The sequence below is a fragment of the Bubalus kerabau genome, chromosome 7, assembly GCF_029407905.1.
Source record: "Bubalus kerabau isolate K-KA32 ecotype Philippines breed swamp buffalo chromosome 7, PCC_UOA_SB_1v2, whole genome shotgun sequence".
Classification (NCBI taxonomy): Eukaryota; Metazoa; Chordata; class Mammalia; order Artiodactyla; family Bovidae; genus Bubalus; species Bubalus kerabau.
In genome coordinates, this window is record NC_073630.1 from 22,239,862 (window position 1) to 22,261,400 (window position 21,539).

Below are 21,539 nucleotides of genomic sequence, written 5' to 3' on the forward strand. Positions count from 1 at the left end.
GACCCTTTAGCTAAGTGGTCTATGGGAATTGGTTCTCAATTATTCTTTACTAATCAAAATTCAAAAGCACACAAGAGTTCCAGGAACAAAAATAGGCAAACTTAATCACCTATCAAAAGTTTACTTTGCATCTAGCATAGGAAGACAACCCAATCTTGAAAGAAAATCAGAGTGCTTACCTTCTAATCTTGTTACTTCCCACCATCTAGGTAAGTGACTTAGGGAAAGGCATCCTGTATATACTTTAAGCTTGTAGAGTTCTAAAAGCCAGACATGAAATCCTGTTCTTGGGTAATATGACGAGTCAAGATTTCATTAAATATATATTTTGTGTGTAGAAGAGTCTAGTATGTATTTTAAAATATTTCTAAGTTCTGGCACAATTTTATAATTCTTAGTTTCCCTTTCACTTTATAAATTTGCCTCTTGCTGCTAAGTCACTTCAGTCGTGTCTGACTCTGTGCGACCCCATAGACGGCAGCCCACCAGGCTCCGCCGTCCCTGGGATTCTCCAGGCAAGAACACTGGAGTGGGTTGCCATCTCCTTCTCCAATGCATGAAAGTGAAAAGTCAAAGTGAAGACGCTCAGTCATATCCGACTTTTAGCGACCCCATGGACTGCAGGCTACCAGGCTCCTCTGTCCATGAGATTTTCCAGGTAAAAGTACTGGAGTGGGGTGCCATTGCCTTCTCCGAATTTGCCTCTTATTTAGTCACAATTAGAAAACTTTTAAGGTACGGGATTCGACTCACCCGTCCATTTACCAGTCCAGTAAGAGATTCGACTTCTGTCACGGATGCAAATATACACTTCTACTATTACTCAAAAATATTTTAGAACTCAAAGGGAAAATACTGACAATAACCTCTTTTGCCCACACAAACAGTAGTCATTAAGGAAACACAATATTTTTAGGCAAGGAACAATTTTGTCGAGCAGTTAGTTCCCAAGGTGAAAAGTTCCCACTTTAAAGTCCCACACGGAAATAAGGTCTGGGGACACAACAAAGATGGTTGAATTCAGTGTGAGTCAGTCCTGCGTTTTGCAACCTTAAAAAAGAAGATAGTGTTACTAATTAGTGCTTTGAACTATAACTTCAAATGGACTGTGAGTTTCTACTTACATTGCTGAACTTTCTGAAAGTAATAGTTATTTGCTAAAGAAATGTTAAAATGGCAGAAAGGCTGTGGTTAGTCACATTTTCATCCATTAAACAATTTTATTCTAATTTTTTGTGTGTATGTGCATGCATAAAAATTTGTGATACTTTCCTTTTCCTTTGGAATTGGCTAAAATACAGAAATGCCAGTCAGCTTTCCATCTCTGGTCTGTGAATGGAAATTCTGAGGACAGAAAAATTTATCTCACCCACCTCATGAAACCTACAAGAATCATGAAATAGCTTTTGGGGAAGTCTTGATTATTTTTCTCTCCTTTCCTCTGCACTTCCTTCTCTTGAGAGTAAGATGTTTGGGGCATGGTTGAAACAAGTGGCTAGAAAGGGGATAAAGGGAGCTTGGGTGGGATCCAGACAAAGCCAAGGACATTAGAGCCATGTTAGTTATATTGCTTTTGAGCAGAGCAGAGAAATTCAGAGGCAAGTTCTAATTCACTCCTGGTTCCAAGTGAATTCAATCTGAATGCTGTGTTTGCAGAATTAATTGTCTGATCTTAATCCCAAATAAGTTAGAGATGCCAGTGTGAATGTGCCCACAGCAACCTTAGCTGTGCCTTCTCATGCATAAGGGTTATTCTGGTACATGCGGCCTCTCATTACATGGTTATGTAAGACAACATCTGAGCAACTCTGGAAATGCTCAATTAAAACAGCAACCATTTTGAATCTGCCTTTAACAGTCCACTTTCCTTTATTTGAAAGGATAAGAAAGTTGTAGGACAAGAAAGTTGTTTTTAAATTTAGAAAAGTTTTCAACACACATAATGAGGTTTATAGACTTGCTTTCAGTTATTTTCCCCAATAATCAAAATTATATTTTTTGTTAAATTCACATTGTTAAATGACTTGAATTCAGGAAATATTCAAGAATTGTCATTAAAATCAAGAGAATGCTCAGTTTCTATACAGCAGTAAAGACTGAATCTGGATTATAAAGTATTAGAAAAGGCATTGCTTTTCATTACAAAAGGATTGTGATGTCATAGTTTCAACCGAATAACTTCTTTCTGACCCAGAAGAAGGGTAGCCTAAATTCAATGAAAATATTCATTTCTTAGGCATCTCTATTAATCCACAGTTGTGCCAGCTTTACTGTGGTGTAAGTGGTGCGCCATTTAGACTAAATTAAATCATAGTGTGAATCCCAACTATATTCCTTGATGACTGTTTTCAAACTTGATTTACTCAGCTATAAAATGGGATGATGACACTCACCTCTGTATTTTGAAGTAATATAACGAAAGCATTGAACACAGGCTTGCACAGAATACTCAGTTTATATTATTGTCTCCCATCCTTTCTTTATATGTATCAAAGTGTTACTATGCATATGTGGGATCACTTGCAGGCAGAGTTTTTACCACATAACTACATAAAATAGTTTGAGGAAATGACCATGGTATAGAGAGGAAAATACAGGCTTTGGAATCATAGAGTTTTGATTTAATTTCTCAGCTTTACTATGCCTTTCTTAGATTTGTCATCTACATATCTCAAGTTTTGCACTGATGAAATGGGGATAGAAATATCTACTAGGTAAGACTGTTGGTGATTAAATGTGCAAAGTTCCCAGCATAGTGCCTGTCACTAGCGGACCACTAATGAATGACCATGGACTTCATTTACTGGCCTAATTTTGGTTGAAAGGGAGCAATATCAGTAATATCAAAAGTTACACTGGAGTCAGTCATAAGTGGAGTGTAAGAAATAAAAGTGATAAGAGTAGAAAAAATTTTTATAAAAGGATATAAATATAACTTTTGACAGTAAGTGATTGTCATTCACAAAATACTTTGTCCTAGCTTAATACAATCCTGTATTAATTGGAATATAAAATTATTACATTGCTTTAATTATTTCTTACCTAAGGGAAATTTTTTTTTCTTCTCAGACTGAGTGTAACTACGGCAATATTTCCTAGGGAAAATGAAAGTCTGACATAATTATAGAAGGGTTATTTTTGTCATCACTTAGATGAGACTCAAACTTTGACAAGCAGTTTGTAATCATTTATTATGAAGCCATATCATACCTTCCTTTTCATCACACCACTTAGCATGTGTTACCTATACCTTAAATCAGAACTAAAATTCTTTAAATTCCTTTCTCTACTGAATTTGTATGGTGAATCAGTTTGCCTATTATATACACAAAAATGAATCAACTAATCCATTATCTCCATTAATTTTGTACACTTAAAAGGCCTACCAAATGCTTGGAAGGAAATGAAAATTCATTTATTTTCATCTACCTTCAAGCAACACAAACTGTTGGAGTCATCTACCTATGTATGGGACTTCTCCAGTGGCTCAGTGGTAAAAACTCTGCCTGCAATGCAGGAGACACAGTTCACTCACTGGGTTGGGACGATCCCCTGGAGGAGAAAATGGCAACCCGTTCCAGTATTCTTGCCTTGAAAATCAAATGGGTAGAGGAGTATGAAGGGTTGTAGTCCATGGGGTAGCAAAGAGTCAGACATGACTGAGACTGAGCACACACACACACACACACACCTACGTATACTTTCTTTGTTCTGTATTTTGTAGTCATGGTGTTTGCAAATGTCCATGATGGAAAGCCAGTTAAAAAGCAATAAAGAATTACAGTGTTTTTTTTTTCTTGCCCATCCCGATCAGATTCTACAAGGGTTTCCAAGAAAGCAGCTTACGTTCACTCAGAATGTGTATATCCATCTGCTTCACATCCTTGTGCCAGAGCCTCTCATAAGAATATTCCCTACAGCCAACACAAGGTGGCCAGTCTTAATATTAGGAAAAATGTAGTAACATAGGGAACAGAGTTAGAACTAAATTCCCATGCCACACTGAGCCATTAAGCTATGGCTTTATTCAGAGCTCAGTGGCTAGAGGGGAGAAGGCAGCTCAGATATTTTAATAAGATCAAGGTCATTAGTAAGTCATTCTTAAACCTGTGTAGGATAGAAAAACTTAAATCACCAGCACAATTAATTTACTCTATTTATTCAACAAACATTTATTGGGTTTATCTATAAGCAACTGAACAACAAAATAGGCCAGGTTCCAAAATTAACAACTGATATAAAAGACAAAAATTCTCACCTTTATATGTAACTTAGATTCTGGAAGCAGTAGGCGGATACATAAAGAAGTAAACTAAAAATACTGTCTGTTGGTAATAGTAGGGAAAACAAATCACCAAAGTGCAATGGGTTGCTAGAGTTGAGAAGTGCTGTAATTTTATATAGTGGTCAAACACAGCCTCCTCACTGAGGAGGTACAGTTTGAACAAAGGCCTAGGTAGTGGGCAGCAGAGCAGAGCTATGTGGATATCCAGGGAGAGAGTGTTCCCACAGAAAGGGCAGATACTGGAGGTACTGAATGGGAGCAGACCTTGCGTTCAGAGCCTAGCAAAGAAGGCAGGGTTGTAGGAGCCAACTGACTGTGGGCAGAGGCGGAATGAGATGGAAATCTACTGTCAGAACTTATGGGCCCCTGTAAGGATTTGGCTTTCACTTGGAATGAGAAGAAGAGCCACTAGAAGATGTTTGGCAGGAGAGTATAATAATTTGAGTTGCATTTAAAAATAATTCATCTGTTTTCTACGTGTAGAAATGACTGAACAGAAGAGTGGGCAGAAGACTACTGCAAGCAGTCGAGGAGAGATGATGATGTCTAGGATCAGGGTTGATGTAGGAAGAGTGGTGAGACGGTTGGGAGATATTTGGAAAAAAAAAGCTCCAAACATACATTTTTGCAGTATCTCATATCAGCAATATTAAGGACCTTCTCAATCCAAGGAAGCAGAGTTTCCTGGAAAATCTTTATTGCCTAATTAACTCAGGAAAAATACTTTCAAGTCGTGTCCTGCGCCTCTGTCACTTCACCATCCTTAGACTACTGGAATCCCAGGACTCAGCAACACTTCTGGGTGAATGGGTGGACCATAAACAGTAATCTCTCCTTCCATATTCTTTTAGGAATGTTGTACTTGGCACAATAGATTTCCAGTAGCTAAAGCCTCATTTCCTTTGGTCAACATACCATCTGGTGGTTAACAAAGACTTTCCTGATTAACCTTAAGATATAGAGCAAGCTGGTTGGGTAGGAGCAACATCCAGCTCTGGAAATGCAATGGAAGTATTGAGTCTGCACTCAGTGTAGAAAGCTGGCATGATCCCCTCCTCCCAAACATCCACCGTTTTAAAAAAAAGGACAGAAATTAAACAGTGATCATACGGAATTCTGAGACTTAGAATTCCCTGGAAGTCAGAACCATGGAGCTTTCTATTTTAGTTCTTCTGTAAAAATTAATTGCTTGATAGCAGTAAAAGTTAGGACTTAACACCAAAGAATAAGTCTTTATGTACCTTCAAGAATACAGTTATATAACTGCTGTCGTAATTCATGTCCCACATAAATTCTGAAGTTTCAATAATATTGCATAATATTCATATATTAATAGTTCTATCCCTATCTTGATCTCAAATCCCATAAAAGGAAGTATTATATCTTGACATGCCTCCACTCAGTTAGATACTCCATAAATATTTTTTGAACTGATGTATACTTTATACTTTTCCATTTTCCTAGAAAGATATATTTGAAGGTCAAATATGATAAAGCATATTTGTGAACATCCTGAAACAGCAAAACACCATCTTCAGGATGACATCAGAGTATAAGAATCTCCATTTCCAAACAAAGTCCATGGCTACAGGATGCTGGCAGCTGTTGAAGGGGCAGCCTCACTCCACACTGAAAAGTCTGACACAAGTGATGGAAAGACAGCAAAAGCATCATCTGTGTGTCAGTCATATTATATGCATTAACTCATGTAACATCACAGTTTATTTCAAACAATATCCACCACCATTTGTGAATTTTTACTATGTGCAATCAAATTTTAAGTGTTTTACAAGTATAAAATATTTCACCAATTTTATAAATGAGAAACAAGGGCTTATAAGTTAAGTATGTGACCGTAAGCAAAGATTTCTACCCATGCAGAAAGCTTTCACTCTTAACCAGCACACAGTGAATCTGCATTATGACTGGAACATAACTACACATGTATGTCAGTGGTGTGAAGATGGATGTATACACATCTTTTCATTATTTCATGAATAGTTTTGCTCTAAATTTGTTCGTATCTCTTAATATAGCACACCCAGAATACCAAATTGTTCTGCTCTTTAACATCACACTCTTCTTTTTGGTACTTTTGGATATGTCAAGGGAAAGGTCCAGGCTTTGGAGAAAGGTTATTTTACTTACTACATGGCCACAAGGAGCATCCAAATACATCATGGAATTTCTAAAATGCTATGAAGAATGCCTTTAGGCAAATTAATAAGACTGGAGGTTTCTACCCCTCAGTGTTTCACTCAGGTACTGCAATTTGCGAACTCTCAGCCAAAGGTTTTTAATGTGACTACATTTTTCATTAATTATACAAGATGATTTACCAGTATTCATAATAATAGACTTATATGTATATATTATAGTGTATAATTGTGTGTGTGTAATATAATTATCTGTGGTTTTTTCCTTTCTTTCTCTTTTTATTAAATAGAATTCTCAGTCATGGGTCAATTCCTTTTAGGTATGGGATTTTAACCAAAGACATAAAATGAACTTACAGACAAAATGTAAGGGCATATTGCATTGTTCCAGAGTAAGTATATGCATATAGTTACATCAGTAAAGCTAAGATGAAAAAACAATTGCTATTGAAAAAAGCTTTGTCTGTGTATACCTATAAAATCCTCGTGGATTAAATGCCCACAGTTCAAATGAGTCAACATTTTCTGGTTTGATATGATAAATTTGAGAGCAAAATAAACATAGTCCTGTTGGGGTTCCCACCACTAGCTACAAAAGCTGAACCAATTATCAGTTAGATGTTAAATTTCTATCTGTTAAAACATATTAAAATTTTATTCTTCAGACTCATTTGTAACAATGCATTCCTGAGAAAGCGAGTATTTCAGAACACAAAAACAACCTCAACTTATATAAACAAACGTGTGTAACTTCCTTGGGAAAGGTTTGTTGTTTAATTTGTTTTTGAAGGAAGTAATTGATTTTTCTTGGCAGATTTGATAAAAATAGCGAGGCCTTGATTGTCTAATCTGAGGTCATGTTCTCCTCAGGAATCATCAGTGCCTAACTCAGATTTAAGTGAATTCAAGCTTTCCTGGGACTCTCTCTTGATATATGACTATAACATGCTACCACACAGCTTCTCTGACATCAAGTTACTAACATAAACAGATTGTAAGTAAAATATATATATATATTTTACTTATATATATATATATATAAAGTAAACATATATATTGTTTAGTTGCTAAGTTGTGTCCAACTCTTTTGCAACCCCATGGACTGTAGCCTGCCAGGCTCCTCTGTCCATGGGATTTTCCAGGCAAGAATACTGGAGTGGGTTACCATTTCCTCCTTCAGGGGATCTTCATACACATATATAAAAATATGCTGGGTCTATATCCAAAGTAATTAAAGCAGAATCTCAGATATTTATGTACCCACGTTCATATAAACATTATTCACATCAGCCAAAAAATAGAAGCAACCCAAGGCCCATCAATGGATGAATGGATAATCAAAATACAGTGTATATACATACAATGGAATGTTATTAAGTCTTAAGAAGGAAGGAAATTCTAATATATGCTATCATGTGGATGAAGCTGGAGCTCATGCACTAAATGAAATCAGTTCGTCACACACAAAAATGCTTTATGATTCCACTTATATGAGATACCTCAAATCGTCCTAGAGATAGAAAGTACAATGGTTTTGTCAGGGGCTGGAGGGCAGAGGGATAGGAGGTTTGTTGTTTAACGAGTATAGAATTTCAGTTTTGCAAGATCAAAAAGTTTTGGAGATTGATTACTGAACACCATGATTATACATAACACTGCTACGCTATATACTTCAAAATGGTTAAGATAGTAAAGTTGATGCCGTATGTATTTTACCACAACTTTTTAAAAAGTCAATTGTGAAATTACTTGAATAAGGAGCATTAATGTCAGAGCATTATCTTATTTTTTTTTAAAGAAAGAAGTTTTAATTTAAAAGATAGGCATAAATTGTATTTAATCAAGAGTATTTGCACCATGAGTAAAGAAAAGTTACAGTAAACTTATGTGATAGTACTTCAAGTAGCAAGTCTAGTTCAGGGGAAGGAAGTTTTATTCGACTTTGTGCAGGTTACACCGTATCTTGAGTATTACATCTAGTTCTAAATACCACATTTAAAGAGGCAGATCTTCAAATCAAAGGCATTTAAAGGAATTCAAATGCAATGGTGACTCATTGGTCACAGAAGGAGTTTAAGTTCCCTGATGGCTCAGTGATAAAGAATCCATCTGCCAAAGCAGGAGACACAAGAGATGCAGGGTTCTAGCCCTGAGTCAGGAAGATCCCCTGGAGAAGGAAATGGCAACCTATTCCAGTATTCTTGTCTGGGAAATCCCAAGGACAGAGGATCCTGGCGGGCTACAGGCCATGGAGTCGCAAAAGTCAGACACGACTTAGCAACTAAATAACAAAAAGAAAAGAAATGATAAAAATGTAAACCACATGAAACTTTTAAGATTTAAATTATGTTTGTATCCTTGATTACATCTTGAATAACTAATCCTGAAATGTAAAAAACAAAAAACAAATGCAATGGTGAGAAATCTGGAAACTATGTCATATGGTGGACAGCAGAGTGAAGCATTTCAGGTTTTGGGCTCTGTTACAGGAGACAACTGGGCTTAAAAACCAGGCTCTGTCACTGACTAATCTGTGACTCAGAGCAAGCTCTTTAGCTTCTATAACTGTTACTTGAGTCCTCTCCTACAAAATTATGATCCCCCAAATATTAAGTATTCTGAGATATCCAAAAGGAAAAAACACATATCGTAATTTACAAAGTGCTTAATATTGGCTAATATTACTATGATTTTTATACTCTACTAGTAAACGGCCTTTTCAAGGACAATGACATGGTAAAGTACAATAAATAATTTTAAAGTGTTTTTAGGACTGTCCTGTGAAAGAGTTCTATCAATTTTTGAACCAGAACACATAACTAGAAGAGTTTAATAGAAAGCTAAAGAAAAAAAAAGCTAAAGAAGATCAAATCAGTCAATCAGCTAGGGAGATCAAACGAGTCAATTCTAAAGGAAATCAATCCTGAATATTCATTGGAAGGACTGATGCTGAAGCTCCAATACCTTGGCTACCTGTTGTGAAGAGCTGACTCATTGGAAAACACCCTGATGCTGGGAAAGATTGAAGGCAGAAGGAGAAGGGGACAAAAGAGGACGAGATGGTCAGATGGCTCACTGAATCAATGGACATGAGTCTGAGCAAGCTCCAGGAGTTGGTGAGGGACAGAGAAGCCTGGCATGCTGCTGTCTGTGGGGGTGGCAGGGTTGGACACAACTTATTGATTGAAAGATGACAATGAAAGAAAAGAAATTTATCTTACATTGAAGAAGGTTATTACATTCAGTGTATGAAAATTAAATAAGTTGCCCTAAGAAGTAGTAGGGCTTCCCTGGTGGCTCAGAGGTTAAAGCGTCTGCCCGCAATGTGGCGGACCTGGGTTCGATCCCTGGGTCGGGAAGATCCCCTGGAGAAGGAAATGGCAACTCATGCCAGTATTCTTGCCTGGGGAATCCCATGGACAGAGGCCCCAAGAAGTAGTAGGGGCTTCCTTGGTAGTTCAGCAGTAAAGAATCTGCCTTCAATGCAGGAGATGCAGGTTCGATTCCTGGGTCAGGAAGATCCCCTAGAGGAGGGAACGGCAACCCACTTCAGTATGCTTGCCTGGACAGAGGACCCTGGAGGGCTGCAGTCCCTGCAGTCCACGGGGTCACAAAAAAGTTGGACACGACTTAGTGACTAAACAACAACAACAAAGAGCAGTGAGCTTCCTAACATTGCTCTTCTTCATTGAGCAAATGGAAGTTAGGGATATGTTAAGACGAATTTCTACTATGATTAGAGTGTTGTGCTAGACAATATTCCTTCTAATATTCTATGCTTCTCTAATACATATATTTTTTACCAGTATTGACTTCAGTTTTCCTCACAAAGCAACTGCTTAGTTCTGAAGGACTGGCCCAGACAGAGGTTCTAGTTCCCATATAGCATAGGTAAGTGGAAAAAAAGATCAAAACTACCCATAAGATGATTCAGAAATCACCATTTTGCATGTTTGCATCCACAGGAGCGCTGATCGTGGTACTGATGCTGACTGAGAGACTGTCTTTGGGTGACAGTGACAGATGCTTTACTTTGTCCTTTTGAAATGTTGTTAATGCTTGAACACACAGTTAGACCTGATTTATAGGCACGTTGAGATAAAAGCTGCGGTAGAAAAAGAACTCCAGGATGTAAGGGAGTTACCTTCACAGTTACTGAAGAACAGAGGCAGAAGAGTGAGGAGTGTGAGGGAAGAAGAGGCTTTTTAAAATGATTTCACAGAATGAAAAGATGTTTCTCTGTTGGAGGAGAAACGAAAGAATTGGTTTAAAGGTGGAATCTTAACAGAAAAAGAAGACCGTCATGGTCAGAGTCACTGAAGCCAACTAACAGTAAAGCAGAGTGTGGACCTAATGGCACTAAAAAGACTTCAGAATTAAGGTCATGGGACAGACTCAACCACTATATTGTGTACAGGAGAGACCACACATGGGTATTTTATTTGATTTGGAATATGCTATTTTAAGACAGACACCAAGATGTAGGTTGGAAGATGCAAAACAGGAGATTGTTTGAAACCATGTCATAAAATTAATGATCAAAGAAATTGAAGAAGATGTAGCTTTCATGAGAGAATATAGGTTTCATAAGATACCTGAAAGATTCTTGTATAAAATACTGTTTTTACAACATCAGCTGAAGAGAGTCAGAAATAAATGCTAGCCCACCATGGAATCAACCAACTCATAAAATAGATTTCCCGCTGATGCAGGTACCTTGGGGGACTCTGGATGATGGAATTTGAAATAGATGGCATACACCTAATCCTAATTTTATATTTTAAAATGATAGCTTTTCTCATGGCAGAGAGGTGGATTAATTCAAGACAGTAGGTTCCACACCTTTCTTAAAGTTTTCAGATTTTTTTAGGGTAAGAGGGAGGGAGTATCAGTGGTAAATCCATGAATTTCAGAACAGTGAGAAGAAAGGTGAAGACCGAGGGAGCAGATAGGAAGAAGTCATCAGTATCAAAATAAGAGTACAGTAAAAATAGCCTTCCTGGAAGAAAGGAGGCAGAAGTCAATTTAGGAAGTTAGTTAACACTCCATTCAACAATTACTTACGAAGGGGCTACAGCATGGTCTGGGGCTCTATTTAGGGCTATCATAATGAACAAAAATGCTGAAGATACTCTGATTTACTGGTTTGGGGCTTCAGATCCAGAGAAAAGATCTGGTGTTTAATACCTTAGAAGAATTCATTGAAGGAGATTTCAAACAATTTACTCAGAAACAGCACTTCACATGATATTATCTTTAGTGGAAGAAACAAAATGATTTTAGGACAGAATTATATAGGGAGAACATAATACTGTATGTAGGAATTTTAGAAGTTTGTATTAAGTTGAATAGGATAGAAATCATTTGATGTATAGAAAATCACAATAAAATATAAGATAATTACATAAAAGTGAGAGCTACATATCATAGTCTTCAGAGATGGTATACTTTGGTCAGTACAAAATTAATATATAATTTTAAATTAAAATAGTTATTACTATATATATTACTATATATTTTTATTGAATAAAGCATCCACAAAGTCCTTTTGTCACAAAAATTTTTCAATGTTTTTCTGAATATTTAAAATTTGTCAAAATATTTTGATTATTAGCTATCTCAGAGGCTTTGCAAATAACAATTTTTCAAATTTTCAAATTTCACACTGCTCATATTAGTCTTAACTCTAACCAAGAGGACATAATTTCTCTCCCACGAAAATATTTTTTAACTCTTTTTACTTCACATAGCTGCAAAATCTGCATATAATTAGCATGAGCATATTTTTATTAGTTTTGATTCACCCAATAAATTATTTTCTAATGGCAGTTTAAAAAGGGTTGGCATGTGTCTGACTTCTGTTGATTCTTTCTTTGTCCACACGCTGGCACTGAGGTTGCCAACAAAACTAGAGACGGATCATATGTTAATTATTGCAATATCACTGGTAGACATCACTTGCCAAATTGATCATCATCAATGTTATGTGTAAAATTTTTATTGAAGTACAACATACAAACAAAATATGCATAAATCTTAAGTGAAGAGCTTGACAGTTTTATGTAAACCAAACTCACTCGGTTAATACCAGCTCTCTGAAATACCCTCTCTCTCCCACTTTCATGCTGAAATCTGTCATAGGTGTAACTAAGATCCTGAACACTAACACCAAAGATTGGCTTTGCCTATTTCTGAACCTTATATAAATAGAATAATAAATATGTGCTCTTTTGCAACTGACCTTTTCCACTCAAATTATAAGACTCATCCATTTACAGTATGTTGTTTCAATTCATTTAGTCTTATTATAGCCTAACACTCCATGGTATGAGTATACCAATATTTACCCACTCTACTCTGAATGGACATTGGTTTGCTTCCAGTAGGGCTACTAAGAATAAGGTTTTGGGGAGTTCCCAGGTGGCCTAGTGGTTAGGATTCCATGCTTTCAGAGCCACAGCTCAGGCTCAATCCCTGGCTGGGGAACTGAGATACCGTAAGCCATGTGGCACAACCAAAAAGAAAAATAATACTTCTAGCAAGCATTCATATAAATGTCTTTGGACGAACACATGGGTGCATTTCTATCAGATATGTGTACACAGAAGTGGAATTGCTGGGGGATAGGCGTGTGTATACTTAACTTCAGTGAATACTGCCAATAAGTTTTCCAAAGCAGTTGTACCAATGTTTGCCTTCTCACCAGCAGTATATGTTTGCACAGTATTCTTGCCAACATGTGGGACTCTCATGTACTCCAAAAAATTTCTGGAGACAAATGAAAATGTAAACACAATGATCCAAAACCTATGAAATGCAGCAAAAGCCATTCTAACAGAGAAGTTTATAGCAATACAATCTTACCACAAGAAACAAGTATCTCAAATAAACAACCTAACCTTACATGGGAAGCAACTAGAGAAAGAAGAGCAAAACCCAAAATTAGTAGAAGGAAAGAAATAACAAAGATCAGAGCAGAAATAAATGAAATAGAGACTACAAAAAAAAAAAAAAAAATAGAAAAGATCAATGAAACCAAAGCTGGTTCTTTGAAAGGATAAATAAAATTGATAAATTTTTAGCCAGATACATCAAGAAAAAAAGGGAGAGAGCTCATATCAATAAAATCAGAAAAAAAGTTACAATCACAAAGGATCATAAGAGACCAGTACAAGCAACTACATACCAATAAAATGCACAACCTACAAGAAATTGACCAATTCCATTTTAGCCTTTCTGATCAAGATGTTGCAGTATCATAATGAATTAGTTTGAATTTTCCTGATGACTAATAAGATTGATCATCATTTTTCTTATTTGCTAGCCACTTGGTTATTCTTTTTGATGAAGGTCCTACTCAGACATTTGTTCACTGTCCTATTAACTTGTCTATATTTTCCCAACTTTGTGAATTTTCTCTTCACTGACTTACTGGTGTCTGTTGGTCAAAAGAAAAGCTTAATTCTAGTGTAGTTCAATTTAGCAACATTTCCTTATGGATGGCACTTTCTAAATTTTCTTCATTGACCTCTACAAGGTGTCTTTACCAATAATGTTGTTTAATTGCTCCCAAATTCTTGGTCAGAACATCTAATGCCTAAGAACCAAACAGGATTTGGATATGTCTTATACTGAGCCATTGCAACTGGACCTCCATTACATATATGAAAATAATTGCTGAGCATAATAATTAAAGAATCATTTATGAAATCATGGAATGCTCAAACCTTAGGAGAAAAATCTCCTTTCAACACTGCTGGCTTACATTTAGTATAAGAAAAAAAATAATGTATTGCTAGACTATCTTGAGTTTCATATTTTTATAAAGCTAAAAAATTGGAGAGTAGAAAATCTCACTGCAAGTCTATTAAATGTTATAATATCCAAAAAGATCCTGCTCATTTTTGTGGAGTAAGGAACTTAGTCAAACATCATTAACATCCAGATATAACTTAAAACTCATAAATGCTTTACTTTTGCCAAGAACAATATTGTTGTTGCTGTTCAGTTGCCCAGCCATGTCCAGCTCTTTGCAACCCCATGGACTGCAGCCTGCCAGGCCTCTCTGTCCCTTACCATCTTCTGAAGTTTGCCCAAGTTCATGTCCATTGTATATCGGTGATGACATCCAGCCATCTCACCCTCTGATGCCCTCTTCTCCTTCTGCCCTCAATCTTTCCCAGAATCAGGGACTTTCCCAATGAGTCAGCTCTCTGCATCAGATGACCAAAATATTGGAGCTTCAGCTTCAGTATCAGTCCTTACAATGAGTATTCAGGGTTGACTTCCCTTAAAATTGAATGGTTTGATCTCCTTGCTGTCCAAGGCACTCTCAGAAGTCTTCTCCAGCACCCTAGTTTGAAGGCATCAATTTTTTGGCACTCCACCTTCTTTAAAGCCCTGCTCTCACAACCATACGTGACCACTGGGTAGACCATAGCCTTGATTATATGGACCTTTGTCAGCACAGTAATGCCTATGTTTTTCAACCCACTGTACAGGTTTGTCATAGTTTTCCTGCCAAGAAGCAAATGTCTTTTGATTTCATGGCTGCAATCACCATCTGCAGTGATTATAGAGCCCAAGAAGAGGAAATCTGTCACTACTTCCACCTTTTACCCCTCTATTTGCCATGAAGTAATGGGGCTGATGCCATGATCTTAGTTTTTGGAATGTTGAATTTTAAGCCGGCTTTTTCACTCTTCTCCTTCACCCTCATCAAGAGGCTCTTCAGTTCCTCTTCAATTTCTACCATTAGAGTTCCATGAAAATAAACTGATACACTAATTTTTCAAGTTTCTATTTCTCTGCCCTTTCTCAAATGAAGATTTTAGCCCCAAAGAACTAATGTCTTCTGCCAGAATACACAATGGGTTGAAAAAAAGTTATCCTACTTGGTATTAAATAAATATTAGTATTTATGAAAATATACTAAATTACTATAGACTCAGATTAGTTCAGTTCAGTCGCTCAGTTGTGTCTGACTCTTTGCGACCCCATGGATGGAAGCACACCAGGCCCCCCTGCCCATCACCAACTCCCACAATTTATCTAAACTCATGTCCATTGAGTCGGTGATGCCATCCAACAATCTCATTCCTATCGTCCCCTTCTCCTCCTGCCTTCAATCATTCCCAACATCAGGGTCTTTTCAAATGAGTCAACTCTTTGCATCAGGTGGCCAAAGTATTGCAGCTTCAGCTTCAACATCAGTCCCTCCAATGAACACTCAGGACTGATCTCTTTTAGGATGGACTGGTTGGATCTCCTTGCAGTCCAAGGGACTCTCAAGAGTCTTCTCCAACACCACAGTTCAAAAGCATCATTTCTTCAGTGTTCAGCTTTCTTTATAGTCCAACTTTCATACCCATACATGACTACTGGAAAAACCATAGCCTTGACTAGACGGACCTTTGTTGGCAAAGTAATGTCTCTGCTTTTGAATATGCTATCTAGGTTGGTCATAACTTTTGTTCCAAGGAGTAAGCATCTTTTAATTTCATGGCTGCAATCACCATCTACAGTGATTTTGGAGCCCCACAAAATAAAGTCTGCCACTGTTTCCCATCTATTTGCCATGAATTGATGGGACCAGACGCCATGATCTTAGTTTATTGAATGTTGAGCTTTAAGCCAACTTTTATAAGCAAACTCTAATACTATAGACTAGTATTAGTATTAATAACATTGATACATTTATTTATCTAAATTAGTTTTTTTAATTCTGCAGTAAACTAGATAAGAAACATTAAAAAAAATTGTTTTTTATTCATTCAGTTCAGTTGCTCAGTCGTGTCCAACTCTTTGTGACCCCATGAATCGCAGCAAGCCAGGCCTCCCTGTCCATCACCATTTCCCAGAGTTCACTCAAACTCAAGTCCATCGAGTCGGTGATGCCATCCAGCCATCTCATCCTCTGTCGTCCCCTTCTCCTCCTGCCCCCAATCCCTCCCAGCATCAGAGTCTTTTCCAATGAGTCAACTCTTCGCATGAGGTGGCCAAAGTATTGGAGTTTCAGCTTCAGCATCATTTCTTCCAAAGAAATCCCAGGCCTGATTTCCTTTAAAATGGACTGGTTGGACCTCCTTGCAGTCCAAGGGACTCTCAAGAGTCTTCTCCAACACCACAGTTCAAAAGCATCAATTCTTCAGTGCTCAGCTTTCTTCACAGTCCAAGTCTCACATCCATACCACTAGAAAAACCATAGCCTTGACGAGATGGACCTTTATTAGCAAAGTAATGTCTCTGCTTTTGAATATGCTATCTAGGTTGGTCATAACTTTCCTGCCAAGGAGTAAGCGTCTTTTAATTTCATGGCTGCAGTCACCATCTGCAGTGATTTTGGAGCCCCAAAAAATAAAGTCTGACACTGTTTCCACTGTTTCCCCATCTATTTCCCATGAAGTGATGGGACCGGATGCCATGATCTTGGTTTTCTGAATGTTGAGCTTTAAGCCAACTTTTTCACTCTCCTCTTTCACTTTCATCAAGAGGCTTTTGAGTTCCTCTTCACTTTCTGCCATAAGGGTGGTGTCATCTGCATATCTGAGGTTATTGATATTTCTCCTGGCAATCTTGATTTCAGCTTGTGCTTCTTCCAGTCCAGCGTTTCTCATGATGTACTCTGCATATAAGTTAAATAGGCAGGGTGACAATATACAGCCTTGACGTACTCCTTTTCCTATTTGGAACCAGTCTGTTGTTCCATGTCCAGTTCTAACTGTTTCTTCCTGACCTGCATACAGGTTTCTCAAGAGGCAGGTCAGGTGGTCTGGTATTCCCATCTCTTTCAGAATTTTCCACAGTTTATTGTGATCCACATAGTCAAAGGCTTTGGCATAGTCAATAAAGCAGAAATAGATGTTTTTCTGGAACTCTCTTGCTTTTCAATGATCAAGCGGATGTTGGCAATTTGATCTCTGGTTCCTCTGCCTTACATGCACAATTAAATGATAAAAAACTTTTTCAGATCTGATGTTTATCTGGAAGCCACAAAGTTGGCAAACTGTCCTTTGGGGAACTAAAAATAAATTATATCAGTTTTAAGCCTTATAGAATTAATCTTTCTTCTTTGTCTAAATGCCAGTATTCTATATTGCTATTTATTTTATTCCAGAGAAATCATTTATGCCCCCTCAATTTATGTTATAAATAACAATTAAATATTTCAATTAATATTACTCGTAATGTTTCTCTGACTTCGCTCACTCTTGAAAACTGCCTAAGTCCACTTATAGAACAACAATAAAATTACACCTGAATTACAGATTTGAGGGTACAAAAAATTAGAAACTAGTAGACACTGTTGGGTAGCACAGAGAAGAACTTATGCTCTAAAGCTGACCTCCACAAGGTATATGAAACCTCTCAGGAACCACACAGGACCATCAATATAGGATGAATGCTTAAAATTTAAAGAGAATGGAAATTAAAGAAAATCAGCCCAGCTTGTTGAACAATGGATCACTGTCTAAAGAATAGGAAATCAGGGTAGAGACAAAATCCCAGGCTCCTAGTACTAGTGTTCTTCCAGACTCACTAAAAGTAAATTTTAAGAGCTTATCTATGTGGGCAAAGTCATACTTAATACAATAGTACAAAAGAAAAGAATATTACAAACACAAGTTATACTACTTTTCCACCGGAAGAAGCAACTTACTTTATTAAGAGTGTGTTTATAACAACATTTCCTGTTAGTTCACAATTATTTCTTTATTAATACTATTTTATGCAAGGCTCTGAAACTGATACACAGTTAGGCAAGACATATCTCTTTCTCCAATTAGTTTAAAAAAGTAAGGAAGAAGAGGAAGAAAGAAGAAATCACTTTATTAGTTAATAAATAACCACCTATAAAAAGTGGCTGAAAAGAAGATGCCAATAAAGTGTCACAATGATTCAAAATAGCAAAAACTTATAAATGAACAGTAAGATCTAGATTTTCTAAAAGATAGGGCTCTTCCATATGCCCTTGGATGATAAGATCAGGCAAGAGAATAGAAAACTCTTTTAGAAAGGATTATTAGAGGACATGAAATAAGAAATTAAAGGAGGTTTAAAGAACTGATCTTTTTTTTTAATCCCAACCACAGAAAAGATTAATTCAGTGAAACCTGGAATGACAGCTGGCTCCCTCACATCTGCTCTCCCTCCTCCAATGCTTCTACACCACAGCTAAAGTCATCTTGAAAGACCCAACTCTGAGAGCTCACTCTGGCTAAAAGTCCTTCCTGACTACACTGGCCTTTAGGGTGAAGTCCAAACATCTTGAACAAGTGCACAAGCCTCCAGGTCCTGGGCCACCTTTGTCAGCCCACATTGCAGCCATGGAGATCCTCTTTTAATTTCTTAAAATCATAATGCGTTCAGGTTCTTTCTAATGCTGTCCCGTCTGTCAGAAATATTTTTTTATTTTTTTCTTCCTTTTGAGCACTTGTTCAAAAGCCATTTTTCTCAGACTCTAAACTCCTTGAAAGCATAGTCACATATTTACCCTATGTACAACATTTACCAGTTCCAGATGAGTATTATTTTTTTCACCCAGTACATGTAATTATGCCTATGAAAGGTCTTTTGGAAAGCATCATTTATGGGATTTGAAACCCCTAACATAACCATTTCACAATTTCTCCTTGTTTCAGGAAGAGATGGAATTAAAGGACTGTTAACAACTCTTCTCAAACAAGGTGCAGCAAGATATCTGGATTTGGGGGCCCCTTCCAAAAGATAGGGTGGGAGCTAAATAAGAAAGCCTATGTAATATTACATAAACCTCTTTTTCAAACCCCTTAATTGAAGAATTATGATTGTTTTGGATAGAGAGAAAACAGAACCAGATGAGGTAAGAAAGTTGTGAATAAGATTACCAGGAAAATGGTGCCAAGAAGTTGGGATGGGGGCAGATGGGGTCAGAACAGTCCACAGAAGTAACTGCTCAGTTGGACTCACACACTTCTCCACCATTGCCAGGTAGGGAAACCAGTTTGGGGAGTCAAGCTAGTCCTACAATTAAAGCATGTCACATTGAGCTGGAGAGAGATATGAAGTTGCAAATAACAATCATATTGGCACCATTTGAATTGGAAAAAAAAATCATAACTTTTTGACCATCGCTGCCTTAAAGATTATATAATTTTTGACCGAGTATAATAACAGAGAATCAAAGTAATCTTACCCAGAGAGGAGACGTGGCCTTAATTTGGGTAAGCTCTGGAATATTAAGTGCTTCAGAGCCTGGTAGGCTGCAGTCCATGGGGTCACTAAGAGTCGGACACGACTAAGCGACTTCACTTTCACTTTTCACTTTCATGCATTGGAGAAGGAAATGGCAACCCACTCTAGTGTTCTTGCTTGGAGAATCCCAGGGACGGGATGCCGGGTTGGCTGCCATCTATGGGGTCGCACAGAGTCGGACACGACTGAAGCGACGCAGCAGCAGCAGCAGTTCAGTTCCGTTTAGTCGCTCAGTTGTGTCCGACTCTTTGCGACCCCATGAATCGCAGCACGCCAGGCCTCCCTGTCCATCACCAACTCCCGGAATTCACTCAGACTTACATCCATTGAGTCAGTGATGCCATCCAGCCATCTCATCCTCTGTCATCCCCTTCTCCTCCTGCTCCCAATCCCTCCCAGCATCAGAGTCTTTTCCAATGAGTCAACTCTTCGCATGAGGTGGTCAAAGTACTGGAGTTTCAGCTTTAGCATCATTCCTTCCAAAGAAATACCAGGGTTGATCTTCAGAATGGACTGGTTGTATCTCCTTGCAGTCCAAGGGACTCTCGAGAGTCTTCTCCAACACCACAGTTCAAAAGCATCAATTCTTCGGCGCTCAGCCTTCTTCACAGCCAACTCTCACATCCATACATGACCACAGGAAAAACCATAGCCTTGACTAGATGGCCCTTTGTTGGCAAAGTCATGTCTCTGTTTTTGAATATGCTATCTAGGTTGGTCATAACTTTCCTTCCAAGGAGTAAGCGTCTTTCAATTTCATGGCTGCAGTCACCATCTGCAGTGATTTTGGAGCCCACAAAAATAAAGTCTGACACTGTTTCCACTGTTTCCCCATCTATTTCCCATGAAGTGATGGGACCGGATGCCATGATCTTCGTTTTCTTAATGTTGAGCTTTAAGCCAACTTTTTCACTCTCCACTTTCACTTTCATCAAGAGGCTTTTGAGTTCCTCTTCACTTTCTGCCATAAGGGTGGTGTCATCTGCATATCTGAGGTTATTGATATTTCTCCTGACAATCTTGATTCCAGCTTGTGCTTCTTCCAGTCCAGCGTTTCTCATGATGTCCTCTGCATATAAGTTAAATAAGCAGGGTGACTATATACAGCCTTGATGTACTCCTTTTCCTATTTGGAACCAGTCTGTTGTTCCATGTCCAGTTCTAACTGTTGCTTCCTGACCTGCATACAGATTTCTCAAGAGGCAGGCCAGGTGGTCTGGTAGTCTCATTTCTTTCAGAATTTTCCACAGTTTATTGTGATCCACACAGTCAAAGTCTTTGGCATAGTCAATAAAGCAGAAATAGATGTTTTTCTGGAACTCTCTTGCTTTTTCCATGATCCAGCGGATGTTGGCAATTTGATCTCTGGTTCCTCTGTCTTTTCTAAAACCAGCTTGAACATCAGGAAGTTCACGGTTCATGTATTGCTGAAGCCTGGCTTGGAGAATTTTGAGCATTACTTTAATAGCATGTGAGATGAGTGCAATTGTGCGGTAGTTTGAGCATTCTTTGGCATTGCCTTTCTTTGAGATTGGAATGAAAACTGACCTTTTCCAGTCCTGTGGCTACTGCTGAGTTTTCCAAATGTGCTGGCATATTAGTGCAGCACTTTCACAGCATCATCTTTCAGGATTTGATATATCTCAACTGGAATTCCTTCACATCCACTAGCTTTGTTCGTAGTGATGCTTTCTAAGGCCCACTTGACTTCACATTCCAGATGTCTGGCTCTAGGTGAGTTATCACACCATCGTGATTATCTGGGTCATGAAGATCATTTTTGTACAGTTCTTCTGTGTATTCTTGCCACCTCTTCTTGATATCTTCTGCTTCTGTTAGGTCCATTTCATTTCTGTCCTTTATCG

The 21,539-nt window shown here is 37.8% G+C and overlaps 1 long non-coding RNA gene across 1 annotated transcript in view; it reads right to left on the bottom strand.

Moving 5' to 3' along the window:
- The window catches only part of LOC129657164 (uncharacterized), a 71,371-nt gene extending 51,536 nt beyond the window's left edge, over positions 1 to 19,835 (bottom strand). Inside the window, exon 1 of the long non-coding RNA XR_008716568.1 lies at positions 19,616 to 19,835. This is a non-coding gene — a long non-coding RNA (uncharacterized LOC129657164). The remainder of the gene's footprint in view (positions 1 to 19,615) is intronic.
- Between the last annotated feature and the right edge of the window lie 1,704 nt (positions 19,836 to 21,539).